Source organism: Crocuta crocuta, unplaced genomic scaffold (genome assembly GCF_008692635.1).
Source record: "Crocuta crocuta isolate KB4526 unplaced genomic scaffold, BGI_CrCroc_1.0 scaffold223, whole genome shotgun sequence".
Classification (NCBI taxonomy): domain Eukaryota; kingdom Metazoa; phylum Chordata; class Mammalia; order Carnivora; family Hyaenidae; genus Crocuta; species Crocuta crocuta.
Genome location: NW_027529426.1, coordinates 1,871,947 through 1,887,292, shown reverse-complemented (window position 1 = coordinate 1,887,292; position 15,346 = coordinate 1,871,947).

The window sequence follows — 15,346 nt, the reverse complement described above, 5'->3', positions numbered from 1 at the left end:
TGATGCTGTCAACTGTCAGGTTCATGTTTTACAGTTCAGTTTAGAAATATCCAAAGCATATAGTTCATTTTCTGAAGTATTTAGAAATTATCCTTTTTTACTCCCTTATCTAAAAAGCTAAATTTCCTTTTGGGGCTTATAGAACTGTTGGGCTTATTTTGAATTAATATTTTGTATGTGAATTCCATATTTCTCTTTCCCAAGGACAGTCATCAGTTTTTAAAAAAAGCAAAAGAACATTTCTTAATATTGGAACAGGGGTGTCTGACTGGCTCATTTGGTGGAGAGTGTGACTCTCCATCTTGGGGTTGCAAGTTCAAGCTCCACGTTGGGTGTAGAGTTTATTTAAAAAAAAAAAAAGTCTTTAAAAAAGAAACAGCTTTTACAAAAATAGTTTAATTTTATATGGATATATTGCTGGGAATAAAATCTTTTTTTGGAAGGGAGTAATTAAACATTTACTCTAATAATTAGAACCTACCAGAGGGTTTTGTTTGTTTTTGCCCATTAATATTGTAAAGTCAGAAGATCTGTAAGCTTTATTATTACTTGGGTTTTATGTTCATTGTAGTTGCTCTAAAATGGTTTTGTGGCTGTACTTACTTAACTATAGCTGTTTATATAGCACTAATATGCTTTCAATAACATCAGTATTTTTTTAACCCTTTGACATTAAAATGCTCAAGTAACATTGAAGCAGATTAATAAAATTATTTTTACTCTGTCATCTATATACTGGGAGTTACCAGATTCTCAAATTTTGAAACATTAGAATCTTACTTTGATTACAAGCAACTGCCCCCTAGTGGCAAATTTTCTGCAAAACTCTAATGGCTCTCATTTTGCATATAATAATAACACGGGGGAGGCCTAACTTGACTCCTGATTTTATTTCCAGTTGGTTTTTACATTAAACACTAATTAAGATTATAAAGGGCTTCTTACAAATGAATTCAACCTTTCAACGCTGTAAAGAGTTTGTAGACTGTTAATCATTGGTTAATAATTACTATTTCAAGATGTCTAAGTGAGCTAATGAATTTTTTCACTATATTTATGAGACAATAGAGACACTACTGTTTAAGTAGTGAGAAACTAAAATTCCTGACTGGTAATTTGTGAAGGAAATCATTAGAATACAACCTTATTCAGACCATGCTCTCTGAATGTGCATTTTTATAGTCTTTATAGTGTAAGAAAGCGCAGCCCATGGCTGTACCATTGTAACGGTTATTCATATAGTTCTTTCTGTTTCAAAATTTGTAGAATAAATCATTCAATACTTAGGAGATACCTCCATGCATTTGCTATTTGCCCCACCTCAGAAGGTCATTGTAGACACTTGTCACAGGTCTTCAGAGTTTTGAGCAGGCATAACAGGAGATATACTTCTAGTGAATGAACTTTTTTTGGGTTATCAGTAATGATTCTCTTACAAATGGATCTCCTGCCATGCCAAAAGAAAAAAGAAAGCATTACATAACCATTTATACCAGATACTCAAGTTTTTTTCCTTGAAATAATGTTATCACTGCCAGACATCAGTAGAACTTAGCACTGGTTATGTATTTTAGTGTCATTTTGTATAATCTTATTGATAAGATTAGCCCATCCCCTGTATTGTTACATTTTGTTACCATCACCATTACTGGAATATACAAAAAGCCCTTTGAAAATACAAAGCCAGTTTGGGTTGTAATTAACTACTTAGTAAATCTGGTTGTAAATTATGGGGCAAAGTCACATAGAATCTTTTGAAGATTTTTTTTTCCCTGAATGTTGAACAAGGCTCTTAAAAAGAAACAAATGTCCAGGATCCCAGGTTTTCAACAAAATATTTACTATTCCCCAAAGAAAATACACTGCAAGGATAATGCCACGCATGCCAACATATATAGGAGTTCTGACGAGTTGATGAAGTCGGTGAAGGACTGCTGGGAGAAATGGGAAGACTACACTGAGCAGGAAGGCACCTGGTTCCTCTCAAGGCATTCAAGCTGAAACATTTTAACACTCCCAGTCTTACACTGTGGACCCAGTTCAGCAATAGGCGACCAGCTTGTGGTCTTCCTGGCCGGTACACTCTTTAATAGTGAAAGGCTCTGTCCCAGACCTTCTTAGACTTCCTGCCCTGGGAAATAGGGCCAGATCACATTAACCCCAAGAACTCTTTTTTTTTTTTTTTCCCCTGAGATCCTTCTCCATCTCTTTCTCCTTTGTTTCATCCTTGTTACAGACCTTGTCCATGACCCACATCCCTTTTGGTAGAGAAAATACTAAACTTTGAGCCATGTGAGACTCATACTCTCTTGCCAACAGTTTTCAGTTTTGACCAGAGTTAGGAAGGGAAAGGAGAATGGGCACCTCTCGAGCAGGGAGAGAAAGAACCTCAGGCCCCTTGTGGCCTAAGGCTTCGTTCCTTCCCCACTAGTCTAAGGTACAAAAAGACAAACCAGGAGGAAGAACTGCTCCCCGAGGCCTAGAGCTCAGCTTAAGTGAAAATCCCCCAGCACCTTTGGAAGCCATATGGATGAACCATCATTCCTCAGATGCTCCTGTTTTTTCCTTTATTCTGAACTTAGTCTTGTCTTAATTTCCATTTTTCTCTAAGTACCTCGAGACCCTTCATGAACCTTTCTTTTGGCAGTGTCCTCATTGTTCTGTTGCATTTACCCTGCAAAACCTCACCCTCCAAAAGTAATACCTCCCCCACTTCTCTCTCATAGCGTTCTCTATTTTGCCTTTACACAGTGTTTCATCTTGTAAACTCTTACTCCCTTCTCTCAAACTAAAAAAAGTAAGTAAAAAGATAGGAACCTAATGGGATGCAGGGGACAGGAAAAGATTGAGGAGAAGGGATGGTTAGAGTGAAGAAGAGGTGGAGAGGCGAGGACCCTTAGAAATGGGATGACTGTCTATCTAGTTTCTTTCTGTTTGATGGATTCAACCAGTATACCAGCTCAGTGTTAAAGCATGATCAAGGAGGTGCAAATGTATACATCAGGAATAGTGTCAGAAAGTCCACAAGTGTTTATAATCTTTAGATACTCTCTTAGTTTCCCTGGGCCTCTGTTTCCTCATTTGTAGAATGTGACCAACAGAATCGTTTTGAGGATTGAAGTGAGCATATTTGTACACTGTAACAGTTTGTACACATAGCTACATTGTATATGCTTCTCATTTTACTTTAGGAGACTCTGGGACTCTTAGAATTTAAAAAACTTCCTTCAAGATCCTTCTTGGTGAGTCAGTGTTTAGTTAAAACTTGCCTTATTCTGTTTTAAGTCAACACCTTTCTGGGCAAAAAAGGTGGACCTGTTAGGAGAATCCCCCCACCCCCATCCCATTAAAATACAAAGCCTTATATTGACATTTAGATTATTATTATTATTATTATTTTTAGTCTTACAATTCCAGGGATATAAAGGCTCTATGCATGGTACAGAAAGAAAAAATTCTATGACTAGGCAAACTAGATCAGCTTCTGGAATGTGAGAGCTCTCTCCACAAGTACGTCTCCAAAATCAGTAAATGATTAAAAGTTCTCTCTAAAACATGCTCTTTGTAAACTATACCAAATGAATGCACAAGAAGGATGCAAAAATAGCCTAAGAAATGTTCAAAACTAAATTTATCTGTAATATGTAGAGAATGAGGCCCAGAATTAAAATTCTTTAAGGAATCTGCCAGAAATTGGGAATGACTTCATTCTTTTATCCCAAGGGAGACACCTAGAAGTCGTGGAGATGAGACCATTATCATTGGAAGGCAGTAGAGCATGGCCAAGCTCTAGGCCTCTGAAAGCCTGACAGACCTGGTTTCAGTCAATTCTTAGCCCTGTGATTGGTTTCTCTTATAAAATGGGGTTCCTGGGGTCACTGGGTGGCTCGGTTGAGTGTCTGACTTTGGCTCAGGTCATGATCTCCCAGTCCATGAGCTCGAGCCTCATGTTGGGCTCTGTGCTGACAGCTCAGGCTCTGGAGCCTTCTTGGAATTGTGTCACCCTCTCTGCCCCTCCCCCGCGTATGCGCGCGCGCACGCTCTTTCTCTCTCTCTCTCTCTTTCTCTTTCTCTCTCCCTTCCCCCTTCTCTCTCTCTCTCTTAAAAATAAACATTAAAAGATGTATTTTTTAATGGGGTTACTAAGACCCCATACATTGTGAGATGGTAGAGTGAGCTCCAGCATAGTGTTTAGCACAGTGCTTCACATGTGAGGGCTTAAAACATTTTTGCCATCATTGTCATCATCATCATCTAGAATTCAGAATAGTTCTGTGGAGTACTTCATTGAATACTTCAGTAGGTAACAAGATTTCCCACTTAACTATATCCCAGACAGAAAATAACTATAATAATTTCCCAAGTAGTGTTTAGTAATCATTGGTGTTTGTATTAATGACCACCTCCCATTTTCTCACCTACCCAGGTTCTATAAAATTTTCAATTGTCAAGAGGTTACATGAATTGTGACAAAATGGTATGAGCACAGAATCTGGCCAGAACTCAGATTTCAGTAGTAACTGCTTCATACAGATCTTTGACCTTGGGTAATATATTTAACTATACTTGACATCTTCTTTCTTTTGAAAAATAGGGAGTAATACAGGACATAAATCATTAATGTATGTATGATGGGGTAGAGTTTTCTTCCCTGCCGTTCCCTTCCATTTTCTAGAATGTTTTATTTTAATTTTTTAAATGTTTATTTTTGAGAGAGAGAGAAAGAGTGAGTGAGCAAGGGGCAGAGAGAGTGGGAGACAGAATCTGAAGTAGGCTCCGGGCTCTGAACTGTCAGCACAGAGCCTGATGTGGGGCTTGAGCTCATGAACTGTGAGAATGTGACCTGACCTGAAGTCGGACACTTAACCGACTGAATCACCCAGTTGCCCCTAGATTGTTGTATTTTTAGGATACGTTATTAGAAGGGTGTTTTAAAAATAATGTTACCTAACATAGTGAAGGAGAAAAAGTATCAGTGCATTGATGAAAGATCTGATTGTGTTCAATATTTTATCTGGGAGTCAAACACCCATAAGGTCTTTCTCCTTCTGCCTCTTGCACACTCAAGTTCTGAAATCTGCCTTCAATAATAGTAGAAGTAGTTGGAGCAGGAAAGACTGACAGCATCCTTTGGAGGCAGGACCTAAGAAAAACTGGATGGAGCGGAGATTCTAAGGAAAGAGCGAGTATGTAAAAAAGAGTAGGAGGGGTACCTGGGTGATCCAGTCAGTTAAGTAACTCTTGATCTCGGCTCAGGTCTTAATCTCAGGGTTTTGAGTTCAAGCCCTGTAACGGGCTCCATGCTGGGTGTGCTGCCTGCTTTAAAAAGAAAAAAAAAAAGACTAAGACTCTATGGAGAAGTCATGGAAATACAATGCAAAGTACAAATGTAAGCCACATATGTAATTTTAAATTTTCTAGCAGCACATTAAAAACAGTAAAAAGAAACGTGAAATTAATTTTTTAATGTTTTATTTAACCCCTCTATATCCAAAATAATATTCAACTATTAATAATTATTAATATATTTTATATTCTTTTTTTATATGAAGTCTTTGAAATCCAGTATATATTTTATTCTCATAGCACATTTCAATTCAGAATAGCCATATATCAAAAACTTACTTTCCATATGTGACTAGTGCCCAGTTTATTAGACAACACAGGTATTGAGGGGATGAAGGAGACTGTAAGGGATTCACTGGTGAACTTGGCATTGGCACATCTTGCTCCCCCAGAGTCTTGGAGTATCACTCCATGCCTGTGAATGGAGCTTGAGGGCCAGCTGAATAGGGTATAAAACAATGACTCTTATCTCTGCTGGCATGTGGACTTTGTGTGATTTGGGTTACATGGCCTGAAAATGAAGTTGGGATTGAACATTCTTTGGGGTTTTGTGTGTATGTTAAGTTGGCCAGCATTAAGACTGTTCTAGATTAAGTGACCCTTCTTTTCCATAATAGGATGTATTAGTCAGGCTGCCATAACAAAATACCATTGACTGGATGACTTAACAAAATTTCTCAGATTTCTGGAGGCTGGGAAGTCCAAGATTAAGGTGCCAGCAAGGTAGATTTCATTCTGAGGCCTTTCCTCTTGGCTTGTAGATAACCACCATCTCACTGTATGTTCAGATGTGTGTATGTGTAGAAAGTGAGAGATATCTTTGTCTTCCTCTTATAAACCCACCAGTCCTTTTGGCTTAGGGCTTGCCCTTATAATTTAATCTTAATTGTCTCCTAAGGGTTCTGTCTTCTAATAGAGTCACATTGGGGGTTAGGACTGCAACATAAGAATTTGGGGTGTTAGGGGGCAGGGGAAACACAATTCTATCCACAGCATATGAACTTAGTGTTTTGTGCTTTGTAAACTCTAGTGCTATGTAAGTTTTTGGTGATGTTATCAAATTACCATGTCCTACATACAGTAAGCACTGAAACAAAAATTTTTTTGAGCTTTTTAAGTAATCTCTATACCCAAAGTGGGCCTCAAATTTATAACTTTTGAGATCAAGAGTTGCGTGCTGATCAAGAGATCAGCCAGGCATCGCCACTGAAAGCATGGTTTAAGTGACTTCAGCATAGTAATGATGACGTACATCATTACATCTATCAGATAGTGTTAATGCTAAAGCTCTGTATTAATGTTAGAGGGTTTACACTACTACTACAGTTGAGAACACATATATTTCTGCCTTTTGGTTTCTTAGAACACACATTAAAAGTTATATATGCTAGTTATGTATGTCAGAAGCATTAAGTCATCAGAATATTCCCAAACCAACCTGTCAATAAATGTTGTCAGTTACACCTTCAAAATATGTCCAGAATCAGACTGTTTCTCTTTACCCGTCTCCGTTACCGCCATGGACCAAACCATCTTCATCTCTCACCTCGTTTGTTACAGTAGGTTCCTCACTTTTCTCTTGTTTTCTGCTTTTACCTGCCCCGTTCCCATATGTCTGTTTTCAGTGCAGCAAACAATCGTACAGGTCTCCTCTGCTCAGAACCCTGCGGTGTTTCCCCTGCAGTAACCTGCCAGCACCTGCTGGATCGCCGTCCTCTCGGTCCTCACCTGCTGCTGCTTTCCCCTTGGTCAGTGTTCCAGCCACACTGGCTTCTTTCTCTTCCTGGAATGTGCCAAGTACTCCCCTGCTCACGGGCACAAGTACCCCTTGTGTCCCTTCTACTTAGAATGCTGACCTAGATACCCATTTGATTCCTTTCTTTACCCCTTCTTTATTCAGATCTTTATTCAAATGTCATCTTGGTCAGACCTTTCCTCACCGCCCTATTTAAATGTGCCACACCTCACCACTGGCATTTCTTCTCCTTAACTGCTTTACTTTTCTCAAGGTTACTTCTCATCTTGTGATGCCTATCATGTGGCATATAGCATTATCATATATTTATTTTATCATCTGTCCTACCAGAGTGTGAGCTTTATTAGGATAAGAATCTGTTCTTGTTTGTTTTATTGCTAAGAGCCAGTTCCTAGAACATAGATTGTACTCAGTAAGTACACGCTGAATGTTTGAAACAAAGTCTACCCTAGTTAAACATAAAAAGGATCCTTTTTCAAAGGATATTGGATAACCAAAAAATCTGGAAGTGGAGAATCAAGCTTGGAAGCTATAGACCCAGGAATGATGCAGTTTCCATGGGAGACAGTCTTCACTGTTGTGTGGTCACTCACCAGAACATCTGTCCCTGCTACCTCTGAAAGCTGCATGTATCTTGGCCTCACATCTCTTCCCTTGCCCCTAATGTATTCCATGAGATGCTTTGCTTTTCCCGTCACTTTTTTCAAATGGACGTCTCTGTCACATCTTTGGCTTCTAGCTGCAAGGGAGCCTGGGAAAGCAAATTCCAGCTTTCTATCCTGGGGAGGTGGACTCACAAGTTTGGAATAACCCCAGATACTGGAATTACATCCACGATATGCTGAGCAAACAGAAAATATGATAAATGTCTTTTACTAGCACTGAACTCTATCTACCTTAAAAAAATTCCAGGGGCACCTGGCTGACTCAGGAGAGAGTGTGACTCTTGATCCTGGTGTCATGGGTTTGAGCCTCACAGTGGGTATAGAGATTACTAAAAACAAAAAACCAAAAAACCAAAAAAACCCTTAAAAATTGCAGAAGAATTTAATAAAAATATTTCCATGTCAAGAGAACTGAATTTAGATAGAAACTTTTTATCTTTAATCTAGAATTTGTTTCTTTTCTTTCTTTTTTTAATTAGAAGTAATTCCTAAAACTGCCCCAGCATGGCAAGTAACTGTTCTGTACAAACACACACNGGAACCCTGGGGGTGGGGGTGCTCAGCCAATGACTTTGGGATGGCTGGAATTTAGCAACTGCTAAACGATCTGTTTTCAAATTTATTTTTCTTCATTCCCGATTTTGTTTCTAAGCTGATAGTTGCATATTTTCTCATTTCTCATTTCACATCTTGGTAAATAAGAGCCAAAACCCATTGCCTGGAGGATGGTTTCCATCATGAACTTGTACTTCTTGGCTGGAGGCTGTACTTCTTGGAGTGAGTAAACAATCTGATGCTCTACTTATGGAAAAGACAAGATGTGAGCCCCATTATCAGGAAAAGCAGTGAGGGCATAAAATCCTGGGCTGCCTCAGAGCTTTTCCTTTGTAACCAGAACTGCTGTCTTCGGCCAGTAGGTTAGGTAGCAGCCTGCTGTCGTGCCCAATTCAAATATATTAGGTTCTAGGACTAGGCTTGATTCCAGTTAACCACTCTTCTTCAAACCACTTTTTTTAAAAATTATTATTTTTTGCAAGTATGGGACAGGAGTGACACTGCCACATTATTAGATATTTAAGTGTAGAATTCACTGTCCTTAGCACACAATTCAGTTGGTGAACTAACATGTAGCAGAGCCTACACTCCAAGTTAATGAATAATTATGTTTTGTACTCTGGCCTCTGATTGCAGCTCATTTATCCCAGCTGTGTGGGGCTTGGTAATTATTTTTTTGACACTTTGTAAAATGCTGTTAGCTTTTTAAAAAAATTTTTGCTGCTTAATTTTTATTTCATTTTTTTTTCCAATTTCTTAAATTCTTCCATTTGACTCAGTTCTTTAGAAAGTCTCCTGGCTCTTTATAATCTATTTCTGTTTAAGTATGTAGAAGAATGTCAGGGGCGCCTGGGTGGCTTAGTCGGTTAAGCGTCCGACTTTCGCTTGGGTCATGATCTCGCGGTTCGTGGGTTCGAGCCCCGCGTCGGGCTCTGTGCTGACTGCCAGCTCAGAGCCTGGAGCCTGTTTCAGTCTGTGACTCCCTCTCTCTCTGACCCTCCCCTGCTCACGCTCTCTCTCTCTCTCTCCTAGAAATAAATAAAACATTAGAAAAAAAGTATGTAGAAGAATGTGAAAGAATTATTTCTTATTGTGAAGAAGGCAGAGCCACAGTCAAGCTTGTTTACCATTTTATGGGCACAGCTTAGGCCTCGGCTCCCAAGGGCATATTTTCAGCTTGTTACAGAGCATGCTGTGGCTCCCTTTCTCCAAAGTCTGCTCCTCTCTAACCAGAAAACAGGGCAGGGACTGGATTCTCCTCTTCCTTTTTCAATTTCTCTGTAGCTGCTTATGCTCTGATGTGGCATAGCCAAAATGCCAGAATTGATTCAATTCAACTCCTTTTTTTAGGGCTAAAAAACCATCAAGGTCTGGATATTTTTAGAAAGGGCAAATAATCAATGTAAAGTTTCATAGAAATCTGATTTCTCTCTCTCTCTCTCTCTCTAGCTATATAGATATCTATATAGATCTATAGATAGATACCTATAGAGATAGATATACAAAGAGATATATAGATATATATAGAGAGATAGATATCTATATAGATAGAGAGAGAGAGATGTCAGACAAAAGTACTTTCGGCAAGTTATCCAAGGACAAGAAAAGAATGTTGGCGGTATTAGGAGAAAGTGTATGACAGCTGGGGAGGACGAAGAAGCTCTAATGAAGCATGTCCATGCTAAGGAAACGTTTGGTGAAAGACGGTTTCACAACAGGCTAAGAATAAAAACAGAGCAAGACTTTGGCCCTGTTCATCTTTTCAGCTTCCTGTCCCCACTTGTATAGCTATTTGAGGCCAGAAGGTAGGAAATACTGTCTCCCATTCCTCTCTCCCTGATTCCCCAAAGTGATGCTGAAGTGGGGAAGTGGCTTCAGACGTGGACAGAGCTGGTACACGGTAAGGCCAGAGTTAGGAGAGTATTTATGGAGAAATGGGAGGAGATGGATGAGGAAATGGAGTGGAGTGCTGGGGACAGAACACGTAGTTCCTAAAAGAGAGGGAAGGGACTCTAGAGGCTAACAGAGCCTTTCAGTATTGTAGCTCAAAGTCACGTAACATTTAAGGGGAAAAACTTACTTCTCCTAGAAGAATTATGTATATGTTTATTGAGAGGGAAGGAGAGCTGATTAGAAACAGAAGTGGACTGAAAGTTCTCTCTGTGGGATGGAAGTTGTAGAGATTTTATAGAAATAACTTTAATTCCTTATTTCTCTGAAGGAGCCTATAAACTAAAGGAGAATTAAAAGTTATGTAGTTCTTAAAGTTTGCGTTCACTCACTCACTCACATGCATTATATGTCCCATGCCCTATATTGTACACTAGACACCAAAGCTTGAAGGTGAGTAAGAAACAATCCCTGTCTAAAGATACTAGGGAGACAAACCTGTGTAACCGGTTTGAGAATCTCAACTCAAGAGGCATGTGCCTGAAAGTTTCATATTTTCTGTGCTTGTTACTCTGTCGAACTTCATTGTTTTGAGGTAGAAAAAAATAAAAAAACCCTATTTATTAGACCCTTAATTCCAGGTACTGAGATTTAGTCCTATTCATTTAAAACATCAGTCTCCTAATTTAATTTAAAAACACTCATGCCTCTCCTGGGTAGACTAGACTGTGGTTCCAACTCTGTTTACACACACCTGTTTCGTGTGCTTCCTCCTGTGGTGGTGTGGTCAGGAGCTCAACAAGGAAAACAGGTAATACCTTAAGTGCATGAATGTGGCAAGGTTGCTGTCCCCTTTCTGTAGGTCACGGTGACTTGTCTAGTTCCTTGTCAGTGAGTACACATGGGGATTCCCAACAGGCCCCATTGAGGAGAAATTAAATACCAAGCAACTTCCTGTGTTTTGATAGCTCTTTGTAAGACTTGCTGTATCCATCAGCTGACTCGGGGCTGGCAGTGGTGAAGTACATTCATCTGATATACTCATATCTGTTGCCCCATGTTCTCTGACAGGTCTACAGGTCTCAATCTCGTTTACTCTCTGTGGTCCCAACTTGAGGTCTGTAGGATCAGACAGGATCCAACTCTATATATTGGAATTCTCTCTGCTCCATGTACCATCCCCCCCCACCCTCCGCCCAACCCGTGCGCAAAATTACCTCCAAATTTATAGCGCTGGGATAGGTCACCAGGCTTGCTGGTTAAGCAAACATCCAAATGGGGATGGAGATATCACTTTCTTTGTCTTGAAGACACTACAAAACTTTACAAGTACCATAAGTACAAATTTCTAAAATAGAACACAAAAGATATTAACTACTAATTTGGACAAACTGATAATTTAACATTAAGAACTTGCTTTCCCCAAAGACACCACTAAAAAATGGTAAGACAACTCACAGAGTGGAAGATGATATTTGTAGTACATATATCCAACAAGGGACTTGTTTCCAGAATATATATATCAAGAGTTCATACAAATCAATAAGAAAAACACAGACAACCTAAAATAAAGGTGGGTAATAATCATCTTGAATAGGATATGAACAGGATATCTAAATAGCCAATGTACATTTGAAAATGTATCCAGCTTCATTTATCATCAAGAAATGCAAATTAAAACTACAGTGCTATATCACTCCATACCTCCCATGAGGTTAAAAAAAAAAGCAGATGTTGGTACAGTCACGAGCAAACAGAACTTACCCACACTGTTACTGGGAGTCTGTATCGGTAATTGGTAGAACTGTTTTGGCAAATTGCTAGTAAGTGCTAAAGCTGGAAGTTTGTGTACTGTGTGACCCTGTAATTTTAGTCCTGGGCATATATCCATCAGAAATGCATACACATGTCTGTGATAATCTGGAATAGTTCCAAACTGAAACTACCAAAATGCTAACCTGGAGTAAAATGAGTAAATGCTGGGCTGTTCACACAATGGGATGTTATATAGCAGTGAGAATGAACATAACACTATTAATCCCACAAACGTAATATTGAGGTAAAGAAACTAGACACTTTCACCTGCAGTATGAAAGAATACATAGTGTACAACATATAAAGTCCCCAAACATGGAAAATTAATCTCTGTTGTTAGGATTCACACCACCTTGAGGGGTGGGAGGATAGTGACTAGGAGAGAAGCTTCTGGGAATAAGGTAATGCTGTGTGCTGGTAATACAGCTTTGTTCCCTAGTTAAAAGCCTTAGAGTCGTGCCCTTAGGATTCGTGCTTTCTTCTGTGTATTATACCTAAATAAAACGTTAAAATTTTAAAAGCCTAATGAGATTTTTCTTTTGGTGAAAATCTGTGGCTTTGGGGAAGAAGTTTACTCTCTCCACCCATGCTGCCCTCCCCAAAAGTACCAAGTCTACAAACTCTCAGTCCCCAGCTTATTTTTCTCGAGGATAAAGATTATCAAACATTTCAGTCTCCTCTGTCCCCAGGAGTATTTAGTAATTTGATTTTCCTAACAAGAATATCTATAATCCCCTGATCACTAACCTCAGGAAAGGAGCCAGGATTCCATGGCGGAAGGTAAGGACTAGGAAGAGAAGAGGGCCCAGGAATGTGGTCAACATTGGAGAAATTCTTATTTCTGGATGGAAGTAGTAAAGGGTGAATCTATTGAATGCAAGTGGAGTACTCTATGGTTATTTCATGTAATAATTGTTGTTATTACAATGCTCACACACATACAGATTTGGAGTCAGAGGACTGAGTCTGATTTCCATGTTCAAGCTCATTCTTGCTGAGTGATCTTGGGAAAATCACTCAGCAGCTCTGAAAAATGGTGATGGGGATTAGCAGCCTGGTCAGAAATCTATCAACCTCACATTTTGCTTTCTTATGCAAGTGTTTGCTATACATGCAAAATATATGCAGACTCAAATTGCTTCTGACCATGCTTGTACAGCAGGGAATGACACCCTTGGGTGTGGACAGTCTTCCTTTTATCCACATGTAAAACATTTTCTTTTTTAAGTGTCAAGTGGGCAAGCTCCCTCCTCCCTCAATCCTGCAGGCAAAAAGCAACATGATGCCAATAAATATATGTGTTCAAAATTAAACTTGTGTTCTTGGTATGCCTCATGATAGAACCACTCGCTTTATCTTCTAATGGATTATCTAAGTCAATTTTCCACATAAACGGTCAAGTTTGTTTCAAATCACTGTTTCCTAAAGCTATCGGCAAGATGAAACCAAGGAACAGTCGCTTAGTTACAACAAATTTCTGAAGGATGTAGGAACTTCTTCAGAGTTAATGGAAAACCTAGCAGGCGTTGTGTATGGTAATAATCAAATGACACTTCTTCCCTATATCTGTTTCCATCTATCTGACTTAACAGTTACCTATATTTAGGCATCTACTTATATCTCAAATTCTCATGAAAAAATTTTTTTAAAATGCCTACTTTTGAGAGAGTGTGAGTGGGGGAGGGGCAGAGAGAGGGGGAGACAGGATCTGAAGTGGGATCTGCGCTGACAGCAGAGCAGGGCTCAGACTCAGACACCATGAGATCATGACCTGAGCCGAAGTCGGACATTCAACTGACTGAGCCACCCAGGCAGCCCAAAACTCACGGTTTATTTTTTTGAAACTTAATACCATGTTGGTCATACATAAAACCTGGGGAGATGCTCTCAACTTATATTTCAGAAAACAAAAGACAATGTTGACATTCGGAGCTTGAAAGACCTTGTATTTTCTTCCAAAGGAGAAAACTCATTGACTTAGAAAGTAAAGTGTGGTGCTTAAAAGCAAGATCTCTGGGGCGCCTGGGTGGCTTAGTCGGTTAAGCGTCCGACTTTCGCTTAGGTCATGATCTCCCGGTTCATGGGTTCGAGCCCCGCGTCGGGCTCTGTGCTGACTGCCAGCTCAGACCCTGGAACCTGTTTCAGTCTGTGACTCCCTCTCTCTCTGACCCTCCCCTGCTCACGCTGTCTCTCTCTCTCTCTTAGAGATAAATAAAACATTAAAAAAAAAATTAAAAAAAAAAAGCAAGATCTGTGCCTTAGTTTCCTCATCTACAGCTTACTTAGGTGTTATGAATAAGATAGTGCACACAGAGGGTGTGGCAATTAGCAAATGATTGATATTACCACTACTATTTAAAAATAAACTCTACCCCCAATGTGAGGCTTGAACTCAACCCTGAGATCAAGAGTCACATGCTGTACCAACTGAGCCAGTCAGGCATCTCTACTAATATCACTATTTGAAATTATATGTTTATTTTAAAACTTTCTGTCTACTCAGATAGGAAATAAGCTCCATGGTGTTGGAGTCTTACCCCGTTTAGTACATATAGGCAGCTGTCGAATGTGTCTGAGGTGCAGCAGTAAGGCAAAGTCTCTTGGTAGCCCTTCGTACTTTGCCTTCCTACTGCAGAGTCTGCAAAGCATGGGATTTCTCAAAGAACTTAGGGTCAGGGGCGCCTGGGTGGCTTAGTCGGTTAGGCGACCAACTTTCGCTTAGGTCATGATCTCGCTGTTCGTGGGTTCGAGCCCCGCGTCGGGCTCTGTGCTGACTGCCAGCTCAGAGCCTGGAGCCTGTTTCGGAGTCTGTGTCTCCCTCTCTCTCTGACCCTCCCCTGCTCGCGCTGTCTCTCTCTCTCCTAGAAATGAATAATAACAAAAAAAGAACTTAGGGTCAAAGGAGATTCCAGTAAGGAACTCTAAAACTGACATTTCCACAATTTTCAGCACTTGGGGAAATTTTGAAGAGTGTCCAGCAGGACAAGTATGTGATGAAAACGTATCATTGTATATAACACCAGGGTGTAAACACTAAGCTGCAGAAGTATTTTATTTTTTAAGTTAACTTATTTTGAGAGAGAGAGCCAGTGAGAGTGCACACATGTGCTTGGGCAGGGAGGGGCAGAAAGAGGAGAATCCCAAGCTGTCAGCAAAGTGCCCCTCTCAGTCTCATGAACTGAGTGGAAATCAAGAACTGGAAGCCCAACCGACTGAGCCACCCAGGCACTGCTACGCAAGTACCTTAATCCAAGTCCACGGAGACCTTATTTGATCCGGCACTGTGAGGGTTAAACAAGATAACACAGCAAGATCTGCT